This window comes from Brachypodium distachyon, chromosome 4 (genome assembly GCF_000005505.3).
Source record: "Brachypodium distachyon strain Bd21 chromosome 4, Brachypodium_distachyon_v3.0, whole genome shotgun sequence".
Classification (NCBI taxonomy): Eukaryota; Viridiplantae; Streptophyta; class Magnoliopsida; order Poales; family Poaceae; genus Brachypodium; species Brachypodium distachyon.
Window position 1 is genome coordinate 18,591,768 of NC_016134.3, and position 27,648 is coordinate 18,619,415.

At 41.1% G+C, this 27,648-nt stretch overlaps 1 long non-coding RNA gene and 1 pseudogene across 7 annotated transcripts; one reads left to right on the plus strand and one right to left on the minus strand.

The window, feature by feature from the left end:
* The first annotated feature begins 1,301 nt into the window (after positions 1 to 1,301).
* Positions 1,302 to 26,536, plus strand: LOC104584979 (annotated as a pseudogene).
* LOC104584540 lies at positions 2,283 to 6,544 on the minus strand. 7 transcript variants are annotated; one of them, XR_001407934.2, is made up of 4 exons: positions 6,129 to 6,544; positions 5,721 to 5,783; positions 4,684 to 4,780; positions 2,283 to 3,883 (listed from the first exon to the last, which is right to left on the minus strand). It is a non-coding gene; the product is annotated as an uncharacterized LOC104584540 (long non-coding RNA). The 7 variants fall into 7 exon arrangements; XR_002966259.1 differs by having other exon boundaries at positions 4,684 to 5,455; XR_002966260.1 differs by adding an exon at positions 5,376 to 5,455 and having other exon boundaries at positions 5,721 to 6,544.
* Positions 26,537 to 27,648: the final 1,112 nt, after the last annotated feature.

Consider the following 27,648-nt stretch of genomic DNA (forward strand, 5'->3'; position numbering starts at 1 on the left):
GTGGCGGGAGAATGAGTTTGAGAGCCTATAAATACCTCATCTCCGGTAGTCATCCAAGCATCCTTCCCACTACTGTTTTTTCCAATATTCCAGTGTCCCCCAATGAGTTTGCCTTGCTCCGACCAGGGCGATAGGCCGAGGAGGATGAAAGATGCGATGTTGCCTCGAGGGGTGGAACATCTCAGGTGTTGGTGCGGCAATCTATGCAAGGTGAAGGAGGTGACAGATTTTTCAGATAAGCTGGGCATGAGGTTTTTCATGTGTGCGAACTATGAGTATGAACCACCTGTCCCGGTTTCGCCGTACGACAAGCCTCCAGTAAGCACATTTAGGTGTTCTAAAACATGTTTTCTGTGTCATATCAGATTTGTAACAGTAGGCTTTTTTGTAGTCTCCTCCGCCCGTATGCATGTGGTATCGTTGGATTGACACAGAGATGCCGGATTGGGCGGTGGAAGAGATCAAAACAAGGTCCCGAAATGCATGGCAGCGTTTCCACGTGGAGGAGCGTGCGGAAAAAGCTGCAGCCTAGGAGAAAGAGGAGCAAGAGAGAGAGATGAAAGAGCATAGGGAGGAACAACGTCGTTGGATAAACGAAGCACTAAGGAAAAACAGGAAGAAAGCGCTTGAGATGCAAGAGGAGGAACGAAGGCGCAAGGATGCTCGTGAGGCAGAAAGGGAGAGGCAAAGAGAAATGGCCGCCGTGGCAAAGGCTGCAGAAGAACGTGACGATACGAGCGGAAAATGGCCTAAGTGGACTCAGTAGTGCTTGTGTTTCAAATGTATTTGCTATCTTTAATTATGTCCAATTGCGGTACCAATGTATGTTAATTTAGTCGTGCCTTGGTTCCGTAACCAGCACATTATCGATGTACGTTAATTTATCCAAATTTATCCAAATGTTAAGTTTTTCAGTTCAAACAAACCGCAAAGAATCGACACAAAAATTGTCCAACAAATTATCGATGTGGGTTACTCTTTATCCAAGTTGTCAAGTCTTTTAGTTCAAAAAACCACAAGGATTCGAGACAAAAAATGGGCATCGGCCGTGTATGCGTTGATCAAAAGACCGCAAGGATCCGAAACAAAAAATGGGTCTAATTACTTCGAATCGGCCTGGCCCAAACCGACGGAATCCAGTTGGCCTGGCCGAGGCCGACTCGGCCCAATCGGCCCCGCCCAGGCCGAGGCCGCATTATTTTTGAATTTTTTGAAAAACTCATATTATTTTTGAAAATAATTAAAAAAAATCGTATTATTTAAAAAAATTAGCTCGGTTACTAAATTCTTGTTTAGGGCAAGTTTGAACCAAAACACCGACAACAATTCAGGAACTACACGCCATGACCAGCCTAAAGCCCTCCACGGGAACACTCCTCCAATTCGCCGGCGGCGCAGGTCAGTGCCCTCCTCCCCCTCGTTCTCTCATCTCCCCCACCCTCCTCCGGCCACATCTCTTCCGCGCGTCCCCTACATGGGGACGGCGACGGCCTCGTCACCGCTTCCTCCTACCACGGCGACCACCCCCTCGCCCCCCGCTGCCGCTCCCCCCTACCCTGGCTACCATTTTTTATATATTTCAATTACGGGAAGAGATCAACATAATCTTGTAATGTTTCAGTTTTCTTCTCTGTTAAGTAAAAAATATAAGGGCGTGGGCGGCCTCCTAGAGTACTTGGGATCCTGAGATTGTTTCTTCTTCCCGCAGAAGTTCGGGTCTTGAGTTTGTTTCCTACTACTGTATTACTCTCTGAGGACTACTGGGCTCAATGGTGACCGCTGCCAACCCTGAAGATGTCGTGCTCTTCGCGGGGTTGTCCCTCGTGTTGGGCCTCGCTTGCCGTCACCTCCTCCGCGGCACCGGCGTCCCCTACACCATCGTCCTCCTCGTCCTCGGCGTCGCCCTCGGATCGCTAGGTCTTGTTTACCTCTAGTACGGATTCTCTGTAAAATGGTTAGTTTCTGCTTCGTTTGCATCACTTGGGAAGTCACTCTTTAAATGTTATTTTCTTCCAATATCCAGAGTATGGGACGAAACATGGTCTAGGCAAACTTGGAGCTGGCATTCGTATATGTGAGTTTACCATTTTTATATATTTTATGATTAAATTCATGCAACAAGTACTTGGGATTTAGTTTTTTTTTCCTTCTGAATATCCACTAATTTTGCTTGGAAAATTGCAGGGGCTAACATAAATCCTGATCTTCTCCTGGCTGCTTTTCTTCCTCCCCTTTTATTTGAAAGCTCCTTTTTTATGGACACACACCAAATAAAGGTATCTTTCAATCTTTGTAAGTTTGTCTATCTACTATGACTAGTGAGCTGGCACGTGCAACGCACGTCTAGCGACAATTTGAATTATACCTTTTTTTATACCTTTTATATATGATGACTTGTATTTTTACAATTTGTTTCCATCTTATTTATTTTTAAGCCAAAATGCTAAAGTTGGCCTCCAAAAATGCCCACACTTTCTTCATAAAATCATCAAATCCGAACCATGATGACTTTTAAAAAAACATGCACCCTAATACACTGAAGTCGAATCAATCTCATTTGAACATAGACAATATTCAAAATCATCATGTTCAACTACAACACTAATTTCTCAACTCATCGTATACGTTCTGAAGAATTAAACTTGCCCTAAATGATAGTTGATGTAACAAAGATAAAAATCAATGAAAAAAAAATATCTACAAGTCTTTTCGTTCCCTGTTTCCAGATGAACATGAAGGAGTTCCCTATGCATTGCCAGTTCATCGATGCATTCAACTCTCAGAATTTAGAAGCCGCAAGCAAGCTAAGACAGAACAATAAACTGCACACATTCAAGATAGCTATTAGGTCCTTACTCAGGTATTGAATGACCGCAAGCACAACATTGCTAATTCTCTATGTGCCAGTTAGCTCGAATGATGTGATTTTTTTGCAACTGAAACTCTGAAGCCAACAGTGATAATATATGAACAACAGTCAAATCGGTGCTCTTCATTCATGAAATCACAAGCACATATAAAGCTACTGGGAGTTTTGACGGAACTACAGAAAGCTAATGCGTATCTCCAAACAAGACTTATATTTGGGGTTTGTAGGCATGAAGAATAAAAATTTAATCCACTGTATCCTGCCTTGCACTTACGTTGTAAGCTCAATGCTATGTAGACTCCATGATAATAAGCAAGGTTATTGGACAAGTCCAACATTACCATGGATATATTTGGGGTTTGTAAGCTCAATGCTATGAAGACTCCATGATAATAAGCAAAGGTTATTGGACAAGTTGTCCATCGACCGTTGTTGCAGTAATATACCAAAATCACAAAATCCAAGTATAATCAGCAGTTATTGGAGGCAGTACGGCCTTAGATGGAAAATTACAATTACTTCCTCACCCGAACAATTGTTCTTTCAGCTAAGAAAACACGTACAGTTATTCTCTGAAATTACAAATACTGCACATCAGGACCTATCAGTGTGACAATAGCATTCATGTATCAGTGTGCAACTACTATAAGGTGATAGGGTCTCAAACCTGGTACACTACACCAAGTGATTGCAATTACCTAGCTTGCTGGAAACTTCATGCCACCAAGAACGGTCATGTTGCTTGTGTTGCATTGAACAGGCTCGATGCACCAATTCTGATTCTGCATACAACTACATGTATAAATGGCAATACAAGTAAAGAATAGTATAATCCATCAGCTGCTGCCTGCCGATTCCAGTAAAAAAAGAATGTTCATTTACACGTCAACGGTAGTATATTTCTGCTTTGAAGGAAGAGAAGTACTGTCAAACATTTGTCCCTCAATTTGCCTGATGGTTCAGAAGTTTTCTCTCTGAAATTGGGCATGACATGGTCATATATGCATTCCAGAGCTGCAAGCAAAATAACAGATTCTCCGATCAGTAAAAAGAGAAAGGAAATAAAACATAAAGCTCTTGACATCTCTATCTCTATAGTAAGTGTACACACGTCCCTATAATTTAAAACATGTCTTTGGCTTCTTCTTTTTAAGAGTGTTTTCTTCCTCGTATGGGTAAGGAACTTAAAAAAAATTTAAGTCTAATGAGAATTTCATGCATGGCTACCAAGCTGAAATTATCTCACTGAATTCTGTACAGGGTTGTACATTTTTTGGTGCCTAATGGCAAACACTGGAGATTAGCGAAGTCAAGCACACAATATTACACAGAGAGAGGTCATTTGCAAACCAAAGAAAGTAATGAAAAGAGGTCATTTTCCCATATAATGAGCCAAGGTAAAATTCCAAACCAAGGTAAAAATTCAGAAAGAAGAAGTCACATTCAAACCAAGGAAAGTAATGAAAACATCATAGGAAAAGTTCAGAAAAGCCATATAATTTCCGTGACTATTGACATGATCAGAGGTCAGACGTTTAACAAACATAAAGTAAGAAAAGCCATATAATTTCCGTGACTACTGTCAGGTTAGATAAGCCGCAAGTTCTAGCAGGGTATGTAGGCTCACATTCAACAATGGACACCAAGCACATGATCATCTAGCCATCCCAGACAACTCCAGATTGACAAAAATGCAAAATAAAACTATGGTGCATCCAGCCATCCAAAATAGCTATAGAAAATAACAGAGAAGGTAACTACATAGCCATTTTGATTATCGAAAGAACCCAATTAATCTACAGTCAGAGAAGCACCTAATTGACGGGCATCATAGATATTCAGATAACTCTCTTCACCTTCATTGAGATCGCCAAAATTGCAAGACAATGCCCCCATGATGCCTCCAATGCCCTGCTCACAATCAAAGACATCGTAATAAATCAAGCATCATGGACCAGTGTAGAAAACAAATCATGAAAGACCTGCAGTCAACACAGAAACACACCAAAATTCATTGTTGAGCATATTAGTGGCCAGATTTCACAAACTAACATCGCTAAACTATTTAAATATGCAGAGGAATTGAATTTACCAAAACATCCTAAAGATCAGATCCACGTATATAAAATTGAAATTGTGTTTTTTGCTCTTTTACGGAACCGCGTGATTCCAATGCCCTCTGATTTATGAACAAGAAAATAATTTATGCTTCAATCAACTAATCTCATTAGACCAGAAAATGATGCAAGAAAGTGTCGATGATGGTGTGGTAGCGTGGAGTGAAGTTTTGTTCATTCTGATCTGGGAGCTAGGGAGTGAAGGTTATGGAAACTGGAGACTGTCGCGTGCTGCAGGAAGCAAACTACTAAATTCAGAGGAGAGAGCTGAAGATTTTGGGAGAGCAGGGATCAGGCGTTCTCTATTTAGCAGCGCAAAGATTGCGGAGATTCTCGGTTCAGTCCCCAAGCAACGTGCGGAAGGGATGGGGGCCGGATAGGACGGGCACCTTGTAGACGGGCGACGACTGCATTGGCGGCTGGTTTCTGAGTGACCTGATGTCCTGGAGAGTGACGCCGACAGCACATACTGTTGTTGTATCAGGAAACAACTTTGGTGCCAATGGAAATACATTGGCATTTTGAAAACCTAACCGCAACTTACCAGTCAAGTTTTCAAGCAGTAAATGAAGCCTAACAGGCTAAAGATAATGTAGTTTCATAGTGGATGGCAACTCATTTCAGAAACATACTGGTTTGTATCAGCAACAATGAGAGGAAAATGCTACTAAATTGTACATCAAACTGAACTGGCTGAAAAGCAATCATATCTGTGCGATTGGGAGATGACATACCAATAGCCTCTTGCTATGTGATGTGAATGTGCATGCCATTAAATTAACAACCACATGGTTGGCCTGGAGATAGAATACAGATTAAACATTGAGCAAACACTGAAAATTAAAGGAATCATAATCCAAATATTCAATTGAGTAAATAATGGCTTTTTATATAGAGACACACGGTGGTTCTGCACATCTTCCAATATTCATAACTTCTTGTAGATAAATATCATGTCTAAAACAAATCCATATGCCAGAACATGATAACAACTCGTAATGAAATCTACCAAAGAAGCAGCCGTGCTAATTCCCTTTGGTGGCAGCATGGAGAAATGATAAGAAATCAAGGCTGCTGCTAATGCCCTTACTCTCTGGACAGTGAATCGCGAAGGAAAGTAAGAAAGGGAAATAAGAATGAACCGGCAATTTGATTCCTGCGTTGCCTGCGCATAAATTCAACAGCACGACGCCCTGGCAGTGCCCCCGGGCTGACTGTGGGGTTATTATTTGTCCGTGTACGTTTAGTTGGGTGGACGTTGGGATGAATATGTTTGTGCTTTTATAAGTAGTAGAGATAGAGATGAAATTTCAGTGGGTTAACTAAAGGATTGGATCAGCAAAGATCGAGATTCATCTTTTACTGCGTCACTCTTTATCCTGTATCATGCAAACCCTGTCCGGTAACCATAATCTACATACAGGCATTTCCTTTTGTGCTTTGTCAAATAACTATTTGCACATCATATTTTGTTTCTCTAATATTGAAGTTTCCAATAGTTCTTATGTTGATCTCTTCCCCTGCCATTTTTCTGTTGGGCTATGGCACTGCAGTTGCACATATCTTTTTTTTTCTATGTCTATTAAATTAGTAAAATGTTTATTTGTAGAAATGCATGGCACAAATGCTCTTACTTGCTGGTCCTGGTGTGCTAATATCAACATTTATACTTGGCGCTGCTGTCCAGGTGTGTACTTAACTTAAAATGGACATATGCCATTGACTTTCATCTACTGATACTAGCTAGTTCATTTATCGCAGTTTGCTTTTCCTTATGATTGGAACTGGAAGACATCATTGTTGCTTGGTGGCCTGCTTAGTGCCACTGATCCTGTTGCCGTGGTTGCACATCTAAAAGAGCTTGGAACAAGTAAAAAGCTCAATACAATTATTGAGGGAGAATCCCTGATGAATGATGGGTACGCCTTACATTCTAAACATGTTTTCTCTTTTTCCTTGTCAGTTTTCTGCGTCCCTGAAAACCAAAATACAACCCTTGGCTCAAATATATGGATTGTAAGTTTTTGTTCTAAAAATGGACTGGTCTAGTAACTGGTTAAAAAATGCTAATCATACTTCATTCTTAATACTCTCATATTTGAAACAATCTCTATAGTAGTACGATTGTTGATAAATGGAACACATATTGAACTTCATGTGAGGGATTGAATCAAAATTAGGGGAGATTCCTCGCATAAGAATACTAAATGCAAGACTGTTTTTCTTTTGCAAACTAAGACTAAGATATAAAGTATTACAAAATTCTAGGACGCCTTTTTATGATACTACTACGAATGCAATTTTGTTAGTTAATCAATGACAGATAAAATAAGGGCCTAAGTTAACTATGACCGGAATTTTGTGACCTCTGTGTCCACGCATATTGTTGTTCTTTTATTATATGGGGTTGACATAGGTTTAGGAAAGCTAAATGTTTTTTTATAAGTCACAAAACTGCATTATGCACTATTATAAGATTCTTTTTGGAGTGCGTTTATTGCTAACTGGTCACACGTTGTACAGGGTTTCTGTTGTTGTTTATCAGTTGTTTTACCGAATGGTGCTCGGAAGAACCTTCAGTGCATGGTCAATAGTGATATTCTTATCAGAAGTTTCAGTTGGAGCGTATGTGCAATGTTTTCTTAATAGCAACTTACCCAATATGACTACAAGCATCCAACCCAACTGGTATCTTCTTTGATCAGTATTGCTCTGGGCCTTGCGTTTGGAATCGTATCATTGCTATGGCTGGGCTTTGTTTTCAATGATACAATCTTAGAGATGACTCTTACGCTTGCTGTCAGCTATATTGCTTTCTTTACGTAAGATAATGAACATATCCAAGTTCTCGTACTCCTGCCTTTTGTTTTGGAAGTTATGATTCAGTTCCTTGAAATGGTCCACAACAGACGGAAAGTATCAGCCTTAGGATTATGTTTTGACACCCCCTTTTGCAATTTTACTGGTGATCTGAGGTAATTTGTATATATGCGTATGGCAAAGTTCCTACCTGATTTATATATCAAGGTTTTGAAGAGAGCTTAACAGTTTTCATCTGTAAGATGGAGAACATATTCAAGATCTTAGACTCCTGCCTTCTATTTTAAAGGTTGTGATCGGTTCAGTTTCTTGAAATAGTTCACAACAGATAGATTGAGTTACAACTCTTAGCACCAGTCCTAGAGTTTTGTTTTCTAGCGTGTTTTGCAAATTGCGCATGTGCCGTTTACCGAGAACATAGGTAACTTCTAGATATGCATGTACCAAAGTAATTGAGATATCGAATTGTTCTGAACTTCAGAGTTTCCATCTCATAAAAATATTTGCAATGACATATGTTCTAAATAACCATCTCAGTATTGAGCATTCATCAGAGGCCTTATGTTGCAATCAAAATGCTGTTAATGTTGTTAGTTCTCATGTATACTTGAATAACTTAGGGTATGGTTGGTGAAGATTTTTACAGGTTAAGCAAGGTAGGTGAAACTGAGTATGTATGTGAAGAACAACATTCTTATTATTACTTTAAAACTCTACAGGAACACGAATCTATATTTTGATATGCTGAGAACACCATTGTTTCTTAACCTAAAAACAATAACATTGTTTCCAGCTTTTCAAGCTATTGATTGTGTACCATTGAGCTGAAGATGACCATCCTTCGATTCCATATCTATCGAGTCTTTTTCTTATGATAACAACATATCAATATTCATTATTGGTAGTTTGTAGTTTCAATTTCAAAACTGCTGTATTATGAACTCTGTTCAATTCAGTCATGAATCTAGATTAGAAGTGACCAGTCGTTCATGTCCTTCATATCAGGCGCAAGATGCACTGGAGCTCTCTGGTATTTTGACTGCCATGACTTTGGGAATGTTAGTAAAACTTGTCTTCACATCTTATTGGCATATCCTTTAGTACCATTGCTCCAGTATTAACTTTGCCAGATCTGGCAGGTTATATGCAGCTTTTGCAAAAACTGCTTTCAAGGGTGACAGTCAGCAAAGTCTGCATGATTTCTGGTATTGTTATAGCAATATATGTCATTTTACATTATCAGCGAAGATCAAGATTCTCAACAGATGATCTTCGCATTCGAAGTTGCATAGGCTAATCTGTTCAATGTGTCATTTTAGGGTCTACAACTGTATAAAAAAATAAGAGTAAAAATCACACTCTCAAGTTTCACCGACAAATTTTGATCATTTGGGTGCGGAGTTCCATTTGTATTTTCATTTTTATTCCATCCTCTTTCTTTTGCCACGGAACTATGTGGTTGTTATTTAGTTACAAAAATTGCATTGAGTATCTCTTTAGTTGGTACCAAGTGAGGTACCATTATGAACACCCATTAACTGATAATAGATTTATGCGTATTTTCGTATTTTCTTTGCACGCATTCATTTTTCGGTGAACTTTGTGTCTGATTGATGTTTACTTGTATTCAGGGAAATAGTGGCTTACATTGCAAACACTATTATTTTCATACTGAGGTATCCACATTTTCAGCACTCCTGGCAAAAATATTGTCAGATCTTATGTTTTCCTGGCTAAGCCAGACTATGCTTTTCTTTGGGTTGGTATATATCTTCTTTACTTTATGATTTTCTTACATGTTTATTGCCCTCAGTGGGGTTGCAATTGCAGATGGTGTACTACAAGATAATAACCACTTTCAGAGGCATGGTATTCATCTTCCTCTTTCTCATTCTAGAAAAAATAATCCAAAGCATTGTACTTGGTCATTCAAAAATCAAAATTCTTTATGTCCGTTGCCTGCTCAACTTTTTCCTTTATTATTATTATTAGATGATGATGCACCATTTGTTCGTAGTTTTCATGATATAGCATTACATCATGTCTTTGCTGGTGTGATAAGTTTTCTATATGTACATCACGATAACTAGCCATGACTAGTTGTCAACACAGTCATTGTACTAAATCTTCTAATAACACACTTTTTTTGTCATGTTTATTGATTTTTGCTGTCAAATGGTTTATCTGCTGAATTGTGTAAGCAGTTTCTCTGCAATTGCAGTCAACAGATCACGTGGATAAACACATCTTAGTTATCAAATAGATCTATTTAGATGTCTTGTTTTAAGCTATATCTTGGGCAGCACAATTGGTGTTTGGTATCTTTCCATTTTTGTTTCCTACTTTTTTTTCCAAATGACTGCAAAGATGTAGCAGGGTTCCATTAAAGAGAATCGTTTTTTTTAAACACAAAAGCTTTGCGTCTCGATGCATTGGTAGAAAGAAGGTTATGTACAAGGCTACAGAAGGACCAACACCAAAAGCTAAAACTCAGCACCGTAAGCACTAGTCCTGCTGGGAGCAGAACCGCGAGGTTCGACATCCCTCCCTCGCGCACCCTAATGGCGTCGAGCAGTGCAGAGATGCTAGGTTGTGCGTTGTCGAGGACAGCCGCATTGTGGTGCTTCCAGATCCACCAAGCCGTGATCATGATCAGCGAGGAAGTTCCAAATCGACGGAATCGTCTCTGGAGTTGATACTATTTTGCAACTGCTTAAAAGCTACTTCTATGTACCACAGCCTCTGTTTCTTTTGATACTCTGTGCAACCCATATTAATTGTCGCTGATAGTACAAAGTTGTACTAACTCAGAGACTTCATAATATGACTGGTTAAGACAAGTCATCAGTATACAATTTATGTGAGATAAAAATTGATGTCATTAGATTAATTTTCAAAACTAATGTCTTATGATTACCACATAATAATGGATTAATTGTTGGCCAAAGACTTGTCATAAGCTAATCAAAACACACTCAATAAAAAGAGACGGAGGGAGTATATTTTGTGTTCTAATCCATCATCGTGCATCATATAATTTCCATTTATCTCTTCTTCTTCCAGCCACTTCATGGGGGTTTCTTCTCCTACTCTACGTCTTTGTGCAAATGACACGTCTTGTAGTTCTCAGTGTTATGTATCCGTTGTTGCGCTCCCTTGGTTATGGTTTGGACTTAAAAGAAGCCACAGTTATTGTTTGGTCAGGGCTGCGAGGTGCTGTTTCTCTATCACTATCAATTTCTGTTAAAGTAAGTCATTTTTCCTGCACCAGTTGGCCATCTTATTTGTGTCTCAATATCTATACGGTAATCTACTTTTTCTTTAAATGTTAATCTAACATAATAATTTGTTGCTGAATTACTTTTACTAGCGTGCTAGTGATGCACCTCAACCTTTTCTGGCACCAGAAGTTGGAACAATGGTAGGTTCTTATTATTTTGCTCACAAAATATGAAATGCTTAATTTAACTTATTTTATTAATTTTTTTCAGTTTGTATTCTTCACTGGTGGCATCGTTTTTCTGACATTAATATTGAATGGTTCGACCACACAATTTTTATTGCATGTACTTGGTATGGACAAGCTGTCAGCAACAAAGGTTAGCTAGCTTTACAAATTTTCATCTGTGACTTTTGTAACTTGGGATTAAAGGACTTCATTGTCTGCATGCTAATATGCTTTTTAATTCTTATTTTATTCCAGCGCCCATGAGTTCAAGGTTCATCTAATCTGCTCATCTTACATAAACATGACACAAAAATGTTTTATTTCTCTTTTTGTTGTGCCCTTGTTAGTTCAAAGTTGTTCTGAGCCTTGGTTACTATTTTTAATTATACCTCTTCATTCATCCACCCAAAGGTGAGTAGATTTTCTGTGATGTTACCTAAATTCATCAGGAGTTCTCAGTTTCGCATGTGCTTGATGAATATTTAGTAGTATAGTAAAAAAAATTGATTTAAGTAGTACAGCAATGTTCTGTTCAGTTCCAGATGAATAATTCTAATTTGGTTGCTGCTGCAGCTTCGTGTGCTGAGTTATACAAGATATGAATTGCTAAACAAGGCACTAGAGGCTTTTGGTGATCTTAGGGATGATGAGGAACTTGGACCTGCTGATTGGGTTACAGTAAAGAAATATATCACATACTTGAGTAACTTGGAGGGCGAACATGTGCATCCACATGCTGACAATCATGAGCACGTCCAAACCATGAACTTAAGGGATATCCGAGTGCGTCTTTTGAATGGTACGCAGCTAGTTACATGATAATGTGCTGAAGAAATCTGATATTTGTTTATCGCTTATTTTATTTTATTTTCTGTGCCTTCTCTCGAATGCCAAGTTCTGTATGTTTTGGAGGTACTAAATTTAAGATATCAGAAAGCAAACTACATGAAAAAAGTCCAGACGAGTTCATATTTTTTAGCATATTTTAAAAATGATAACTTCATACTGGCACCGTTGCACATATAAAGGTGTATATTAAAACAATGCACGTGCCACCTAACACAGTGAATATGTAGTAGCCCTAGTATGTGAGTATAAGACGACGTAGGTAGCATATACACTAGTTTTCAGTTATATGCAATTTTTTCAACATAGTCCATGTTTAAAATTTGAAGGTATTCTTTTAACATGTTAAAAGCTATGGAGTTGCTCCTTTTACCGAGGCCCTTAAACTTGTCAGTTGTCAGAATGGACCTACCACATCTTTGAGCTCTAAAGCTGCACATCTTGTGCCTTAGATAGTTGTGCAAATAGGAAGTTATAAGAATCTAGATGGTCCATTATGACCATATATACTATGTTATTTACCAAGCCCTTTTCTCAATATCTTCGAAATATCCTATTCTTTTAGGAACCAAGCAAGTGTGCCGCCTTTTCTATTAGTAGGGAGAAGAAAAACAGATATTTACAAGGGGTGTTATTTCATGAGGAACAACCCGAAACCTCCAACGTGCACCTGTGGACTGCCTTTTATCTGTACATGTTTATAACTGAACCTTAGGGACCATAAAACAACCGAAGTTAAAGAGCTCTAACACAAATATTAAATGTTACTCCCTGCGATCCATAATAAGTGTCATTGATTTAGTACAAAGTCGTACTAAAGTTGAACTAATTCAGTGACACTTATTATGGATCACAGGGAGTATTAATCAGAGCCTATAGGCTATCTTTTCCTTTTAAACAGACTTCTACAAGGCCAAATGCCTTGTTTTGTACATTGATTGGCCCCTATTACTTTCTTTTTTTTTTTGCTGAAAAACCTGTATCATTGCTTGCATGAGACTTGTTTCCATGAGTTTGACATACCTTCCCAAGTTTCACATCCTCTTGTTTTCTTTCTGTTTTCGCTCTTAAGTTCTTTACTCAATACTTCATCAATGATTCTGATCTTCACCTATGTTTATGCCTTATTGAGATCTTCAGTTTCATAATAAATGGAACTAGTTAACATGATGATCTTCAAATACCTTTTTCAGGTGTGCAAGCCACTTACTGGCGAATGCTTGAAGAGGGACGGATAACTCAAGCGACAGCAAATATTTTAATGAGATGAGCTGATGAAGCTATGGATCTTGTTGCTAGTGGATCAATATGCGATTGGAATGGTTTGCGGTCAAAAGTGCGTTTGCCAAGTTACTATAGGTTCCTTTCTATGAGCAGGTTGCCACAAAGGCTTATCAAATACTTCACAGTAAAAAGATTGGAGTCAGGGTGTTACATCTGTGCTGCATTTCTTCGTGCTCATAGAATTGCAAGGAGACAACTACAAGACTTTCTTGGTAAAATCTGGGAAATGTTTTTAAATATTATTATGTGCTTGTTATTTAGTACTCCCTCCGATCCATTTTAGTTGTCTCAAATTTGGCCAAATATGGATGTATCTATGCCTAAAAAGCGTCTAGATACATGTAATATTTCGACAATTAATATGGATCGGAGGGAGTAGTAATATTTCTTTGGGCTACAAATTCCCCCCAAAAAAGTAGTGCATGAATATCTGGTACAAATGGGTGCACATGACAGATGTTGGTGTCCAATGTTGTAATTCGTGTGTGCAAACAGAAAGTAGTATTTATTATTTTACAGAGACAGTCATATGATCATGTGGAACCAATCAGCTATGGCATAGCACTGATGGAATGGATATTTCAACCTATTTTAGCTTATTAATGTTGAACTGGTTTACTTGTTTGTAGTTAGGATGCAAAACCTATCTAATTTCACCTTTCTCAATATTTTTTAATGCTTCTATTTTCTCCTTTGACCCTGTATGATCCTAATCTATGTTACCAGTTTTCAGTAAATGTATGTACTTGTTTCTTCAGGTGATAGTGAGATCGCAAGAATTGTTATTGTTGAAAGCAATGCTGTTGGAGAGGAGGCTAGAATGTTTTTGGAAGAAGTTCGTTGTACATTCCCTCAGGTTTGTGTTTACAATTTGCTTCTGTCAATTGACCCAACTGTTATGGAGCATTCTGCCTCCAACGCAACATCTTCACAGTTCATTCAACTTGTGTTATCTTTTGCAAAACTAGAGAAAGCATATCATCTCCACTGAAAAGGGACTAGTTTGGTCTTTAGAGACTTTGCATGTGCTCACCCACATGGCTGAGTTGTTGTGAATTGTGAGCCTGGGAGTTCAAATGGAGGGATTTGTTAGGAATTTTTTGCAAAAGTGTTCTTCCTGCAAAATTCGCGAGAAATTCTTGCGGAACTCTCTGCATTCCAAACATGCCCTAGGTTTAAAAACAAATACTTCATTTCATAATCATACAAAAAAAGTTGGAGTAATGAATAAAAACCTCTCTACATAAGTAAATTGATGAATCTTCCATTCGTGAATCTGGGTTTTTATTGATGCCAAGATTCTGAAACTGTTTTCACAATATGCTTTCTCAGCTGCTCTCTGTGTTAAAGACTCGACAAGTAACATATTCGGTATTGACACACTTGAGTGAGTATGTTCGAAACCTACAGAAGACTGGATTACTGGAAGAAAAGGAAATGGTCCATCTAGATGATGCTTTGCAGGTAGTGGGAGTGTGTGCTTTTTCTTTTGTTGTTCCCAAGTGAAAATAAATTGACCTCAAATTAAAATGATATTTTAATTCACCATGCTAGAGAGACTTGAAGAAGCTTAAGAGGAGTCCACCATTAGTGAAAATGCCAAGGGTTGGCGACCTTTTAGACACTCATCCCTTAATTGGTGTGCTGCCATCTACTGTGCGTGCTCCTTTGTTACATAATACAAAAGAAAACGTGATCGGGCGTGGTACAACCCTTTATAATGAAGGCTCAAGGGCAACTGGTATATGGATTGTGTCGAGTGGAGTTGTAAAGGTTTGTTTGTGCTCCAATACCACTGTATTTTACTTTGTTGGAGTACATACTTTACTGCTATGGTTTGTTCTGTAATAAGTGTATACCTTAACATGCCCCCTTTTCTTGACAGTGGACAAGTCACAGGCTAAGCAGCAGGCATTCATTGGATCCAATTTTATCACATGGAAGCACTTTGGGTCTATATCAGGTGCTAACTGGCAAGTCTTATATCTGTGACATGATTACAGATTCTCTTATGCACTGTTTCTTCATCGAAGCTGAAAAGATAGATCAATTGCGTCGGTCAGATCCTTCTATTGACACTTTTCTGTGGCAGGTAAGTTTGCTTATTGAATTCACTGATTCTTGTACATCTTCCACAGGCTGCAATTTCTGAACTCTGATGGAACCATGACAAGAATTTAGGATCAGAGGGTGTACTTAATATCTCCAGGGTCTGAAATTGTTGGCTACAAGCCGAGAAACATGAATCTGGCAGATCAACATTATTATTATTTGGACGGTGCTTGATGCGCCCCTTGGCTGCTGGGGGTGGCCCGATCTTTAGGTGAGATGGATAACTACGATTTGGGGCAGAAGTAGACGTTGACGATCCGACTACACCGGACACTAGACAGAACCGAAGGCGCCGTCAACCTGAACATGAAGTTCTAATTCCTGCTATCAATCGAGAACAAGCAAAAATCGAGATCAGGCAATTTGAAATTGCAAATAAAGATGAAGTACAGCAGTCTCAAGGAGACGAGTAACAAGGTGGGGTTCCGATAGCGGTTCTTCCAGTAGGTCTAGCCGACACTAGTGGTGAATCCTGAAGTTGCAACAATGACTAACTTATCTAAACAAAACCCAACCAGCCAAAGGGGGTGGTGGCTGCTCTTATATAGAGGGTGGGAGGTGGAAGAGATCTAGGGTTTCAGATTCTAAGATGGGCTGGGCTGTTACATGGCCTTGGGCCCATTAGAAGTGCAAGTGGCAGCCCAAGCATCACTTCTCTTCCCACGACTTTAAGTGGCTGCAGCTTCTCGTATTCTCGTGGTAGTTGCTGCACCGTTTCCTTTCGCACGTGTGCCGTCATCCTCGAAGTTCGACTCGCTCCCATTCCTTGTGTCATGGCCTGGTCCTTCGTTCCTAATCAACATAAGAGCATCTGATTTAGACAGCGTCATATTCTCATTTAGATTGCCCATAGTACAAAGAAACGAAAGTACCTGATAATTGAGTTGGCGCGCACATGCACGAGTAATCGGTCCTTGTAATGCCGCAGTTGTATCTGTGGGGTGGATGTCCTCATCATCCTCCCCTTCTTGAAATGGAGTCATCCGCGACACAATCTCTTCATCCTCGCCCAAGTAGGACTTCAAATCTGCAATGTTAAATGTGGGACTAACCCCACCATAATCTGCAGGCAGCTCAAGTTGATATGCATTATCATTTATTTTCTCTAGAACCTTGAAAGGGCCAGCAGCATGTGGCATGAGTTTAGAACTACGCAAAACAGGAAACCGGTCCTTTCTTAAGTGTAACCAAACAAGATCACCGGGTTGAAAAACAACCTCTTTTTTCCTCTATCACCAGCAAGTTTATACTTGTCATTCATGCGCTCAATGTTGGCTTTAGTGGTCTCATGTAATTTTAGAATCATTTCAGCTCGTGCACTAGCATCAAGATTAATCTTTTCAGAAGTTGGAAGGGGCAGCAAATCAATGTGTGCACGAGGAATAAAACCATAGACAACTTCAAAAGGGCATAACTTAGTAGTAGAATGCAACGAACGATTATAAGCAAATTCAACATGAGGAATGTATTCTTCCCACAATTTTAAGTTTTTCTTTAAAACAGCCCTAAGCTTGGTAGACAAAGTTCTATTAACAACTTCAGTTTGTCCATCAGTTTGGGGATGACAAGTAGTGCTAAACAATAATTTTGTCCTCAATTTTGCCCATAAACACCTCCAAAAGTGGCTCAAGAATTTGGTGTCCCGATCTGAAACTATAGTGTTGGGCACACCATGCAAGCGTACAACTTCACGAAAGAAAAGATCAGCAACATGTGTGGCATCATCACTCTTGTGGCAAGGAATAAAATGAGCCATCTTTGAAAATCTGTCCACGACAACAAATATGCTATCCCTCCCCTTCTTAGTTCTAGGTAATGCCAACACAAAAGCCATTGATATATCTTCCTAGGGAACATTAGGGACTAGGAGAGGCATATATAAACCATGAGGATTGAGTCGTGACTTAGCTTTTTGGCATGTGGTGCAGCAAGCATTGAATCTCTCAACATCCCGTCTCATCCGAGGCCAAAAGAAATGAGCAGCGAGCACATCCTCTGTCTTCTTCACTCCGAAGTGACCCATCAAACCTCCTCCATGCGCCTCCTGCAACAAGAAAAGACGAACGGAGCTATCTGGGATGCATAGCTTGTTAGCACGGAACACAAATCCATCATCAATGATGAACTTGTTCCAAGTCTTGCCCTCTCTACAATGATGCAAAACATCTTTAAAATCTGCATCTTGCACATATTGTTCTTTGATGGTCTCCAAACCAAAGATTTTGAAGTCAAGTTGTGAAAGCATGGTATAACGGCGTGATAAAGCATCAACAATAACATTGTCCTTTCCCTTCTTGTGTTTGATTACATAGGAAAAAGACTCAATGTATTCAATCCATTTAGCATGCCTACGGTTCAGTTTTGCTTGGCTGCGAATATGCTTCAAAGATTCATGATCTGAATGTATAACAAATTTTTTGGGCCATAAATAATGTTGCCATGTTTCGAGGGTTCGAACTAGAGCACATAATTCTTTGTCATAAGTAGAATAGTTCAATGCAGGCCCTCCTAATTTCTCACTGAAGTAAGCAACAGGTTTGCCCTCTTGTAATAACACACCTCCCAATCCAATTCCACTAGCATCACATTCAAGGTCAAAGGTTTTGTTAAAATCAGGAAATTGGAGTAAAGGAGCATGTGTCAACTTATCTTTCAATATGCTGAATGCCTCTTCTTGCATAGGTCCCCAAACAAAGGGAACATCCTTCTTTGTGAGCTCATTTAGAGGGGCAGCAATGGTGCTGAAATCCCTCACAAAGCGCTGATAGAATCCAGCGAGGCCAAGAAAACTCCTCACTTGAGTGACCGTCTTCGGTGGTGGCCAGCTTTGGATGGCTTCAACTTTGGCTTTGTGCACTTCAATTCCCTACGGTGTCACAACATAACCAAGAAAAGAAACTCGATCCGTGCAAAAGGTGCACTTGTCAAGGTTACCAAACAAGCGCGCAGTCCGTAAGGCATCAAAAACAGCATGCAAGTGATTTAAATGATCCTCTAAAGACTTGCTATAGATCAAGATATTATCAAAATAAACTACCACAAAGCGTCCAATAAAAGACCGTAAAACCTCATTCATTAGTCGCATAAAGGTGATGGGGGCATTCGTCAAACCAAAAGGCATAAGTAGCCACTCATAGAGACCGAATTTAATTTTAAAGGCAGTTTTCCATTCATCTCCAAGCCTCATACGGATCTGGTGGTAACCACTACGCAAATCAACCTTAGAGAACATGGTAGAGCCGCTCAACTCATCAAGCATGTCGTCCAATCATGGAATTGGATGGCGGTAGCAAATGGTAATATTGTTGATAGCTCTACAATCAACACACATGCGGGAGGATCTATCTTTCTTTGGTACCAAAAGAATAGGGACAACACATGGACTAAGAGACTCACGGATGTAACCTTTGTCGAGCAGCTCCTGCACTTGTCGTTGAATCTCCTTTGTCTCCTCCGGGTTGGTACGGTATGGCACTCTATTGGGAAGTGCAGCCCCGGGAATCAAATCAATTTGGTGCTCTATCCCGCGGACCGGTGGTAATCCGGGTGGTGTCTCTTGTGGAAAGACATCTTCGAACTTCTACAAAAGGTTAGCAATGGCAGGGGGCAAAGAGGAAGGCGGATCCTCAAGAGAAAACAAAGCCTCTTTGCAAATAATGGCATAGCAAGTAGAGACACAAGTGTCAAGTTCAGAAATATCAGATTTGGTAGCAAGCAAACATGTACCCTTTAAACGAATCTCATTACCAAGTTTAAGTTCAGATTTGGGTGCACTTGTTTGCCCTATAAATTCTTTAGCAACAATCTGATTTTCACTTTCAGCTTTGGCCAGATTTTTAGCTCTACTAGCCCGAGAAAGATCATCCTTCAAAATCTGTTCAGGAGTCATTGGTTTGAGGCCAATCTTCTTTTCATATGCACAAGAGAGTACTGGTTAGTTCTACCATCATGAATTGACTCTCTATCATATTGCCAAGGTCTACCAAGTAACAAGGAACATGTTTGCATAGGTACAACATCACAATCAACAAAATCAGCATATGTACCAATTGCAAAATGTGCACGAATAGTTCAGGTTACCTTGAACTTACCACTGTTATTGAACCATTGGACATAGTAGGGATAGGGGTGCGGCCTGGTTGTGAGAGCAAGCTTCTCAACCAAATCCAAACTAGCCAAATTGTTGCAACTCCCTCCATCGATGATGATACGGACAACCCGCTCCTTGGTAACACCACGTGTTTGGAACAAGTTGTGGCGCTGATTATGGTCAACCGGGCTGGGCTGCACACTTAACACACGTTGGGTGACAAGGCTCTTGTGTTGATCAGCGTGTTCAACACCCATCATCTCCATTTCTTGCTCAGTCGTGCCCTCCGTTTGCTCTTGGTCAGCAATCAAAGCATAGGTGTCCTCATCAAGGTCACTAGCTGAATCGTAGCCCCCATCTTCATGAATAATCATCACACGTTTGGTAGGGCAATCCTTGCGGAAATGACCATAACCCTTGCATTGGTGGCATTGCACATCTCTTGTTTGTCCCGTGGAGCCTATAGATGATGTGCTCGGGGTTGGGGCAGCCGGCATGCTTTTAGTCGTAGTTAGGGACGCCGTACTCGAACGTGGTTGCCAGGAGCTTGTTTCGTTGGAGGAGGTGGTTGCAGCAGCCGTGCGAGTAGGAGGGGCTGAAGTGGTGCGTGGCGTCCACGAAGTAGTGCGACCTGCAGAAATGTTAGTCCTTGTCTTGGGTTGGCGGTCCTGCACTTCACGTTCGGCTTTGCAAGCAAGATGAAATAAACGGGTGATATTATTGTACTCCTTATAATCAAGTATGGTTTGAATATCCCTATTCAACCCACCTACGAACCTAGCCATCATGGCCTCATCATCCTCAATGATAGCACAACGGATCATTCCCGTTTGCAGCTCTTGATAATAATCTTCTACAGATTTAGAGCCTTGATTTAAACGTTGCAGCTTGCCTAGAATTTCTCGTTGATAGAAAGGAGGTACAAATCGAGCTCTCATGGCACGTTTTAACGTATCCCAAGTGGTGGGAATATTATTAGCATGCAACCTACAATGTTCACTCCACGTTGAAGCAAAACCAGTAAACTCACAAACAGCGGTTCTAACTTTTCTATCCTCAGGAAAGTCATGGCAAGTGAACCGTTGTTCTACCTCTAGTTCCCAAGTAAGGTAAGCCTCAGGGTCATAGCGACCCTCAAATGGCAGCATAGAAAACTTAACCTTAGGGACATCAAAATCATCACGTACCTCCCGACGTGGCCCCATACCATGTCGGTTATGATGCAGCCGACGAGGTTGGCGGTCATTGGTGCGGTTGGTGTCTCGTGGGTCCTTTGAATCAGCAGCATAATCAGAATCGTCGGAGACCGCCATGTCCTCACCATGTCCCGCAGGAACTCCAGTGCAGGATGCAGCACCTTGTTGCGCCGTTTCAGTGCGAAGGGCGCGAGGGCGACCAGCTGGAGGTGGTTGTTGTGGTTGTTGCCGAGGTGGGGGCTGCCGGTGTGTTCCATCCATGCGAGCAAGGAGGTGTCAAAGTTGGTATTCATTTCTCTCATGCTCGCATCCAAACCGTCCAACCGACCATCTAGTCATGTGACGGTGGCAGCATGTGTCTTTTCCATGTCCGTGACATGGGTGGACAACCATTTGATGTCATCATGCACCTCACTTGAGCGAGGGGTGAGGTCATCGCCGTTATTCTCTCCAGGGCCTGCCATGGTTAGTGCAAACAAGGAAAACAAAGCACAAATACAAGACTCCTATGCACTAGTGGGATGTGGGGAAAAAGGCTCTCAACACTCGTGCCGTTTCACAATTCTTACAAGTTCTTACCATGCAGCAGGGGGTGACTTAGCAACCAACGGTATCTCACCACGAAGAAGATTGGATAAGCGATTGCCAGGAGATACGAAACTCGGCACAAAGTCGTTTAAAGTGGAGGTTGGGTGGCTGATATTAGTAGCAAGGATAAGCAATGAACAAATAGCAATACAAAGTTGATAATATGCTCACAAATGCTAGTCCTAACTGCTGGACTTCGAGTAGTACAATTAGGATAAGTATCTAGGCCCAGATGCTGAAGTGAAAGGCCGAAAACACGAGCACAAGAACTCAAATTTGAAGATTTTCCCGAAATGTTCAGTAGGGTATTTTTAGGTTTTGACCCTCTTCCCGAGCTCCGATTGAGCTGAAATTTTAACAGTAGCTTCCTGATATGGTCCTTGATTTTACAGAATTTTTCTAGATTTTTCTGGCCACTTTGAATTTTCGAGCCCAAAAGCAATTTTGACCAGATTTGCCTCTGCTTTTGCGCCGAAATTTTTCTTTTTGAAAAAGGGGAACCAAGCTCAGATCTCTTATATTTGCTTCTTTAACACAGGGAAACAACTTTCTCACTCACAAATTTTGGGTAGAAAGAGCAGGGGTAAAAAAAACACCCAAAAGCAGCTCTCTCTCTCTTTCTATCTCTCTAGTCTTTGGCTTTCTCAGATCCATGGTGGCTGGGATTGATGGGGGTGCATGGTGTTGGATGAGTGATTTGGCAGCGGTGGATGGGGAAAACGTGGGTGGTAGCAGATCGGGTGAAGTGGTGGGGCGTGGTGGCAGCAAGAACTCCAAGAACATGAAGAACAGGGAGAACAGGGGAAACAAAAGGGGTACGATCTGGTAGAAAACAAATCCAACTCGAACCAACCTAGTCCAGCAACTTGACACGAAGAGTGCAGCAACAAATCAACAAAGCAATAGCTAAATCGAACATGCACGGCTCAGATTTGGTGCTAGGACAAGGTAGCTGAATTACAATATTTTTGTGGGCCTTTTTCTGGACTGTAGGTAGAAGAAGAACAGTAAACTAAGGGATATCTGAAATTTCTCACAGAGCAACTTGAGCTCTGATACCACTTGATGCGCCCCATGGCTGCTGGGGGTGGCCCGATCTTTCGGTGAGATGGATAACTACGATTTGGGGCAGAAGTAGACGTTGACGATCCGACTACACCGGACACTAGACGGTGCGCCTTAGCAATCGCTACACCAACTCCCTGTAGTTATTGACAGAACCGAAGGCGCCGTCAACCTGAACACGAAGTTCCAATCCCTGCTAGCAATCGAGAACAAGCAAGAATCGAGATAAGACAATCTGAAATTGCAAATAAAGATGAAGTACAGCAGTCTCAAGGAGACGAGTAACAAGGTGGGGTTCTGATAGCGGTTCTTCCAGTAGGTCTAGCCGACACTAGTGGTGAAGCCTGAAGTTGCAGCAATGGCTAACTTATCTAAACAAAACCCAACCAGCCTAAGGGGGTGGTGGCTGCTCTTATATAGAGGGTGGGAGGTGGAAGAGATCTAGGGTTTCAGATTCTAAGATGGGCTGGTCTGTTACATGGCCTTGGGCCCATTAGAAGTGCAAGTGGCAGCCCAAGCATCTCTTCTCTTCCCACGACTTTAAGTGACTACAGCTTCTCGTATTCTCGTGGTAGTTGCTGCACCGTTTCCTTTCGCACGCGTGCCATCATTCTCGAAGTTCCGACTCGCTCCCATTCCTTGTGTCACGGCCTGGTCCTTCATTCCTAATCAACATAAGAGCATCTGATTTAGGCAGCATCATATTCTCATTTAGATTGCCCATAGTACAAAGAAATGAAAGTACTTGATAATTGAGTTGGCACGCACGTGCACGAGTAATCGGTCATTGTAATGCCGCGGTTGTATCTGTGGAATGGATGTCCTCATCAGTGCTAGTGAGTGCCCGTGCACTTCTGGTTTGCCAAGAGTGCACACCCAAAAAAGGAAACTATTTGCCCCTCTTTCCAAATAAGGTAAGCTCTGGTCCCTCCGTCACGTCACGCGTCTGGACCCGCCAAAACCACCAAAGCACGTGTTTTTTTGCCTCGTTATGCTCCCTAGCTGTCGCGTTTGCCCGATATATCGGAAAGTTGCCCGTGATTCAGAGCAACTATATAAAAAAACAAAAAGGCAAAAGCAAAAGCAGATGAAGTCTTCCTCTCCCCCGATCCCATCTTCTCCAGCACCTCTATTCCCGCCTCCTCTATGCCCTTCTTACGTCCATGAATTGAAAAAAGCCAGGAGTTCATCCCCCACACACTCCGGATAGGCAAAATTGCATAGTTATAATGCAGATCTTGCCACCCCCCTCCCCTTGCCGAGTAAATCACTTAACTCTGGGCTTAATTCTCCTCAAAGAAAATTGTTTGCTGCAAAAAAGGCTAAACACAGATCATGTTGCTTTGGGTTTTGATATGGCACTTAACTCTGGCACCCCTAGAAGGTAGAATCATAGTGCTGCATGTTTATGTGATCCTGCACTCCCAGAATTGCAATCCAGGTCAGGGGAGAAAATAAACATGCGTCCAGAATGAATCCATCAAAATATAGACACCATGTAACATTTATAAGCAACTCTTTGAAGGCACAGAAAAAAAAAAGGAAGAAGCTACCATGCATATAAGCAAACTAGGAGGAAATTAAGTGTCGCAAACCTTTTTATGGGAAAATAAAATATGCCTATTATGGTGCTTTGATCTGTTCACTAAAAAACCAAAAAACATTTTCTGGACTGTGCATCCACCTTCCCCCTTTTACAAGCAAAAGCATAAACTTAACCTGTTGCTGGAAGCTACAAAGAACAAATAATGCTACATATTGTGGACTTGCTGGAAACCTTCCCCCTTTTGCTTGTGCAGCTACATGATGCATTAGGTAAAAGAATTGTGCCCCCACACCTTTGTTCCCTGGCTAAAAGACCACCTAAAAACACACATCTTTTCTTGTCATGTAGTTCATCTTCTAATTTTGCTTCCTGTTACTCTCTTTACAAAATCTTTGGCAAAAACAAGCCCTCCCGCGCACTGTCCGGATTTCAGCGACAGGATCGGCTTCTTGTAGCCCTCATCACCTCCATGGAAGACATGCACGATCCCCCGCGCACCAAATCGCCCTCGCCGGTACAATCTCGCCCCGCGGCGAAATCAACCAGCAAAAACAAGCCCTCCCGCGCACTGTCCGCCGCGAAACTCCGCGCCGACGCCGCTCCGCCACTCCTGAAACTGCTGACGGCCGCGCTGCTGTTTCGCTGCGCCTCGCCGACACCGAGTTTGCCAGAATCGCGAGGGAGAAAGAGAGGGTGCGGTCGGCTTTCACGAGGGAGGAAATGGGGACGGGGAAGAGGAAGAGACAAGCAGCGCATTTCCCCCAGCTGATTAATATCGCTGTCATGTGGGGCCACCCGCTCGATAGCAGGGGACCTTGTCTTAACTGGATCGCACGGCGTGGCAGGTCGAGGGTGAATCGGATGACGCAGAGCCTGCGCGCCCGTTTCAATCGAAAAGTGCAGAAGCACTTTCAAGCAATTGGGTTATTATTTTAAATTGACCAAGTCCGTGTAGAATAGCTTCTTATTTGTACCCCAACCTCAAATTTGCAAGATTCAAAATTTTGAAAATTTCTAGAAAAAGGAACCCGTCAGGTTTTTGCCTCCATGTTTACCAAGAAAACACAACTGTCCAGCTTTCCTTCAGTATTATGACATGGTGCATTTCAATTTCTGGACGCTCTGATTTTTTTTGTCATAATTTGTATTCATGGCACAAAGAATTTTAGTTTCTAGGTTTCCTGTATTAAAAAACTGTATTGAAAGCTAAATAGTACAGGGACACTAACTAACTGAAAGCCCATATGTATACAACTCTACTAGTATCACACCATAATACTTTTGTGTTTTCTAGTTTCCCTGATTGTCACGGTATGGGAAAATTTCCCTAGCTATATTATATTTGGCATGAGGTACGTACTGCAGAATAAAGAGCAAGTCCAGTTGGGTTCAATGTGACAAAGCTTCTTGTGCAATCTATTTGATCTTTAGTGAACTTGGTGACATAATCGATATCTGCTAATCTGTGATCACTCATATATGGAAATTGCAGGAAAGCGCACTAGTCGTTGCTAAGCTATTGATCCTCGTATATTTGAGAGAATGGCAATGCATGAGATGAGACTTCTTATGGCGAACGGATCTCGCATGAGCTTATACACCGGGGGAGAAGACGTTGTACTCGAGCATAATTACGTTGGCATCTTACTGGAAGGATTTTTGAAAGCAGAGAACCAGAATAACATCGTACCTCCAGTAGTGCTGCTTCCATTAAATATGGACCTGAAGATGCTCGGCCTTGACTCTTCAGGTTCTGTATATTTCATTTCATCAATTGAGCAGTGATTTTCTGGAAAATTTATATATGTCTATCGATCGGCACATTTTTTGTCCTTGGGTTGATGATGACACAAATACTTCTCTCTTGTTTACAGCCATGAAACATATGAGCTTTTGCTATGCATCTTCCCGATATCAGGTGGAAGCTCGATCTAGGGTTATCATCTTTGAAGCAGGAAGGCTACTATTGTCGGAGGCCAATGTGCAGGGAAGCTCATCGTTGCTGAGTTGGCCGGAGAGCTCGCAGAGACCCAACAGCTTAACTTCAAGCAGAGATGAGCTAAAGCATTGAAGCTCAGCATGTACGGCAGCATGGAAGAATCCACTGAAGAAGATGTCATTGTCCGCGTCGACTCTCCAAGCAAGCTGTCCTTATTAGGTCAGTCGTCCGGCGCTCCACGAGGCAACTGATCGACTGATGATTGATGAATATCTATTACGGATGCAATGAAGACACTGTGGGCTACAATGGTGCAACAAAATCTTTATCTTCACTTAAAAGCCTCAATTGGTGACTTTTAGATTTCGGACTTGATTGATTTTGTTTGCATCACTTGTTTTTCGAGTAGTGTTTTCATCCCTTGCTGATTTGGGACACGGATATCGATGATATGATCTCATACAATAGTATATCATTCCTTTTAAATGTATTTTTGTATTCCGTAGCAACGCATAGGTGTTGTGCTAGCAAAGTAGCAAAAATAAAGTGCACATAAGGATTTCATTTCTCGTTCTGTGATGGTTAAAGAAGAAATAAAGGGTTCTGTTGATACTGAGACTTGCTTCACATTTGTTTCCTTATTTATTTCAATGATGGGTGCAAATTTTATTTTATTTTTCGGCTTCTCATGAGTCCTTTGACATCCCCACTAAAAGGAAGACCATCCTCCTTACTTGTTTCTCACTCTCCTGCTCCCTTTGTGGATCTCTTGTCCCAGTTGAACTGTGCATGGGAGTAGAGATACGAAGGAAATCTTAATCTTTACTTTTATAAAAAATTCAACTGGTGGTACATAAATGATATGATCAAAGATAATAGATGATAATTCAATAATTTTTTAAAACCTGCCGGTTCGAAAGGCGCCATGCTAGACGGATGTGTGGCCCAGTTGTATGAGTTCTTTGTCTTCTGCTCCCTCCGTCCCTTTTCCAGGAGCGATTTATTCAACTTCTACTGTTTATTTATACGAAGAGTAGATTCTCTTTGCCAAGTTGCTTCCAAAACACAATTACCCTGGGATGCATGCATTAAATAGTGGCACCCTATTTGACCAATCGTTGCATGCAAAGCTAGGCCAGGCCGGATAAAAATCGTTAGCCTGCTGGACCCATGAGGAACCGATGCGACGGCTGGAGAGACTAGTACTGCTAGGCTCGGTTTTCACAAGACCATGGGGGCAGGAAAGGAATTGCACAAAAAAAAAAGGCATCATGCCTCCAGTTCCTTGGTATATGTGCCAAAACTAAGACGCCCGGTGAAGATAGACGGAGGGAGTAATATAGACTGCTGACGCCCTCATCTCCTTAGCAATGCTGGAGGAGTGGCTTAGTTGTGTGTCAAGGCCCTTTTCTTGTATCGAGGTGGCTGAATAGGCCTGCTTCTTCTTCTTCTAGCTACGGCCCTAAAGCCCTTTGGGCAGAATTGGGATCGAATTTTATGCCATTTTATGCCTGGAATAATGAATTTGTGGAGAAATTTATTTCCAGCACTATGATCAGTTATGATATTGTATGGTTAATTTTCAGACTCCAATATTCTCTAGTATGGACTTGTATTAATTCTTTCGCATTGTCAAAGTTAAGTAATGTATGAAATCATGCGGGTCATACAAAATCAAACAAAAACACACAAGTTCAGGTAAATTCTATCAAAATTAGGTGATTTGTG